Raw genomic sequence first — 4,613 nt, 5'->3', positions numbered from 1 at the left:
TAGAGCCCTTTGTTCTGATCCATGAGGCCACCAAATAGCTAGGCGACCCTGAGAGTCTGCCCCTCCGGGGCCTATCAAATGGGGTTTTAATCGGCCTCACAGGGTACATGTAAGGATCAAACAAGGCAGAACCTTCCTGAGCGCTTTGGAAACTGAAACCCAATACAGACATGAGAGGAAAACCTTAATGGAGCTCTTTCCCGGCTGGAACCATGGAGGTGTCCTGGAAAAACCTGAGCTTTTTTCCATATTATTTTGCCTGCCTGAGAAAGAAGTTTGCCCAAACGATGCTTCAAAAGGCAAGGAGAGCCAAGCTCAGTGGCCCACACCTGTAATCCCAGCACTTTAGGAGACTGAGGCAGGCAGATCACCTGAGGTCAGGAGTTCAAGACCAGCCTGGCCAACATGGAGAAACCCCATCTCTACTAAAAATACAAAATTTAGCCAGGCATGGTAGCAGACACCTGTGATCCCAGCTACTCAGGAGGCTGAGGCATGAAAATTGCCTGAACTCGGGAGGCAGAAGTTGCAGTAAGCCAAGATCACACCATTGCACTTCAGCCTGGGAAACAAGAGAGAAACTCCATCTCAAAAAAAAAAAAAAAAGTTGAGGAGGAAGTTTATCTATGGAAAAGTGAAGCACTATCACAAAGAATGTAGGCAGATAGATAGAACTGTGAGATTCAAATGGCTCAGATGGCAAACAAAGCTGACAACCTCTATGTACCTGCAGAACCCAACCAAGTTGGCGATCGTCATCAGAATCAGAGATATCAATGTGTGAGTGAGCCCACAGGACCAAAAGGTATTACAACTGCTTCGCCTTTGTCAAATCTTCCATGGAAACTTTGTGAAGTTCAACAAGGCTTCCACTAACATGCTGAGGATTGTAAACCATATATGCATGGGGATACCCAAATCTGAAGTCACTAAATGAACTAATCTATAAGTGTGGTTATGACAAAATTAGTAAGAAGTGAGCTGCCTTGACAGAGAACACTTTGATTACTTGATCTCTTGGTAAATACGGCATCATCTGCATGGAGGATCTGATTCATGAGATCTATATGTTGGAAAACTCTTCAAAGAAGCAAATAACTTCCTATGGCCTTTCAAATTATCCTCTCCATGAGGTGGAATGAAGAAAGAGACCATCCATTTTGAAGAAACTGAATGTTGGCAACAGGGACGACTACATCAACAGGCTTACCAGAAGAATGAACTAAGTGTCTACCATAATTATTTTTCTTTTTTTCTTTTTTTCTTTTTTTTTTTTTGTTGAGATAGAGTCTTGCTCTGTTGCTCAGGCTGGAGTGTAGTGTCATGGTCTCAGCTCACTGCAACCTCTGCATCCCGAGTTCAAGCAATTCTCCTGCCTCAGCCTCCTGAGTAGCTGGGATTACAGGCACCTGCCACAACACCCGACTAACTTTTTGTATTTTTAGTAGAGATGAAGTTTCACCATGTTGGCCAGGCTGGTCTCAAACTCCTGACCTTGTAATCCTCCCACCTCGACCTCCCAAAGTGCTGGAATTATAGGCATGAGCCACTGCGCCCGGCTACCATGATTATTTTTCTAATCTTGTCAATTAATAAACAGTACCTGCTTTCAAAATGAAAAAAAGAAAAAGAAAACCTGAATGGAGGTTATGGAAAGTGAATGTGGTACCCTGGGGTGGGTGACACAGAAGGGGACAGAGAGCTAATTCATCTCTAAGGGGATCCTAAGGGAAAGAGCATGCATCTTTATTCATAGTTTGCAAAACATCTTTACATGCGTCACCTTAATAAACATTACTGCATTTAATCCTCATGAACACACTACAGTCTGATTGTCTCCATTTCACTGGCAGCAAACTGAAGTTCAGAGCAGGGAGGCAACATCCTCAGGGTCATAGATCCCGCGTAAGTGGCAGAGCCAGGGTGCCCACCTAGGTCTTCTGCCCCCTCACCCAGGGCTTATCCCACTGTGCTGACTTTAATCATGTGTCCCTTGCAGAGGATGCCAGGGCCCATCTTCCTGAAACTGCTTCCATCAACTCCCTTCCTTGCTCCCCACGCCCCGAGAAAAACAAAAAAGAAAAACAGGCCAGGCAAGGTGGCTCACACCTATAATCCCAGCACTTTGGGAGGCTGAGGCGGGTGGAGTACCTGAGGTCAGGAGTTCGAGACCAGCCTGGCCAGCATGGTGAAAACCCATCTCTACTAAAAATATAAAAATTAGCCAGGCGTTGTGGTGCGCACTTGTAATCCTAGCTGCTGGGGAGGTTGAGGCACAAGAATTGCTTGAACCTGGGAGGCAGAGATTGCAGTGAGCTGAGATCATGCCACTGTACTCTAGCCTCTGGGCAAGAGAATGAGACTCCATCTCAAAAGAAAAGAAAAAAGAAAAGAAAAGGGTGCAGTGGCTCATGCCTGTAATCCCAGCACTTTGGGAGGCCGAGGCAGGTGGATCATGAGGTCAGGAGATCAAGACCATCCTGGGTAACACGGTGAAACCCCGTCTCTACTAAAAATACAAAAAATTAGCCAGATGTGGTGGTGGGTGCCTGTAGTCCCAGCTACTCGGGAGGCTGAGGCAGGAGAATGGCGTGAACCCAGGAGGCGGAGCTTGCAGTGAGCTGAGATTGTGCCCCCGCACTCCAGCCTGGGTATCAGAGCAAGACTCTGTCTCAAAAAAATAAATTAAATTAAATTAAATTAAAATGAAAAAAGAAAAGAGAAGGGAAGGGAAAAGAAAAAAAACAACCTCCAATGTCACCCACGGCTGCCGAGATCAACTACAAATTTCTCAGCCCCGCATCCCAGGCCTCTGTGACCCACCAAAATGTCCAGAGAATAAAGTGGATTGGCTCAAAGGTATTGTGAAAATCACGAAGTCCAGCCCCTCCTCTCTGTTCAAGAAAAAGGGACCAAGGCCCAGTAAAGGGAGGGATTTCCCAAATGTCCCAGAGCAAGCCAAGAATGTGGAAGCCAGTTTGCTTCCCTGCCAGTGTTTTCTCTGCTCATCACCCAGCCACCTCCGGCACCCACACCTCTGAGACAGGCTGATGTGCTCAGTCTTAGGATTTGCTTCAGCTGGGAATAACAAAGAAAAAAAAACAGTGGTTCAATCCAGAATTTCTCTCAATTCCCAGACAGAGATAGTCTGTCCAAGGCCAGTAAGGCCCTGCTTTATGGAAGGGACCCACATCCCACCTCTTTCTTGCTCGGCCAAGGGTGACTTCCATTCACCAGGTCACTCATGGTCCAACATGGCTACTAAACTTTGGCCATTATGCATGCATTCCTGCCAGCAGAAAGGAGGGGTGAAAGAAGTAGTTCACGCTTCCTCTCCCTTTAAGGACACTTTTTTTTTTTTTTTTTTGAGACAGAGTTTTGCTTTTGTTGCCCAGGCTGAAGTGCAATGGCACAATCTCGTCTCACCGCAAATTCCGCCTCCCAGGTTCAAGTGATTCCCCTGCCTCAGCCTCCCGAGTAGCTGGGATTACAGGCATGTGCCACCACGCCCAGCTAATTTTGTATTTTTAGTAGAAACGGTATTTCTCCATGTTGGTCATACTGGTCTCAAACTCCCGACCTCAGGTGACCCACCCACCTCAGCCTCCTGAAATGCTGGGATTATAGGCATGAACCACTGCACCCGGCCTAAGGACACTTCTTAGACCCTGTACCCTCCACTTCTGCTTCTGTCCCTTCAAAACATGGCCACAGCTTAAGCATAAACAATGCAGGAAAATGTCTTTATTCCAGGTAGCCATATGCCCAAATAAAAAACAGGGTTCTAATTACTGAGGAAAAGGGGAGAACAGGTATTGGGGGACCACCAGGGTTCAATGTCTCACTAAATCCCTAGAGTCCATCATGCACACTCTTCCTCACCTTGCCGTATTCCAAACACCCAGTCCTTCCTCCATCCTGTGCCTGAGACAAGGCCTAGTTCACCCTAAATGCCCAATGTTTGCTGAATGACTGAACAAATGAAATTGACTTTTCTGGAATATGTACTGTTTTCCCAGATCAGCTTGAAAGAGTTTGAGGACAAGGATCCTGTGTTATGTATCTTTGTATTCACCTCTGCCACCATCCTCCCCAGCTCCCAGGCACCAGGCACACACTCTAGACATGTCGCAAGCCAAGTTCTGCCCTAACTGTGCTCTGCTCACCCCTTCCTCAGGCACCTAAAGAGTGTCAGTTGCTGTCATGGGCTGGGTGTGGTCCAGAATCTCTTCAAGGCCACTTCGTGGGGAAATACTTTCAAAGATCAATCCACCAGCTGTTTCTGGACTAGGTCTGAGCAAATTAATATATCTCCACAACAGGAAAGAGTTTAAAATGGTTAAAATTGCAGAAAAAGAAATAGACGGCTGCCCAGGCATGGTGGCTCACACCTGTAATCCCTGCACATTAGGAGACTGAGGCGGGCAGATCATGAGGTCAGGAAATCAAGATCATCCTGGCCAACATGGTGAAACCCCATCTCTACTAAAAATACAAAAATTAGCTGGGCATGGTGGCGGGCGCCTGTAAATCCCAGCTACTCAGGAGGCTGAGGCCGGACAATCACTTGAAACCAGGAGGCGGAGCTTGCAGTGAGCCGAGATCATGCCACT

The 4,613-nt window shown here is 46.8% G+C and overlaps 1 pseudogene; it reads left to right on the top strand.

Moving 5' to 3' along the window:
- Positions 1-212: 212 nt before the first annotated feature.
- Positions 213-1,226, top strand: LOC105503677 (annotated as a pseudogene).
- Positions 1,227-4,613: the final 3,387 nt, after the last annotated feature.

The sequence above is a fragment of the Colobus angolensis genome, unplaced genomic scaffold (assembly GCF_000951035.1).
Source record: "Colobus angolensis palliatus isolate OR3802 unplaced genomic scaffold, Cang.pa_1.0 Scaffold87, whole genome shotgun sequence".
NCBI classification, from domain to species: Eukaryota; Metazoa; Chordata; class Mammalia; order Primates; family Cercopithecidae; genus Colobus; species Colobus angolensis.
The sequence above is the reverse complement of the archived record's forward strand: the minus strand, read 5'-3'. Positions and strand labels throughout refer to the sequence as shown.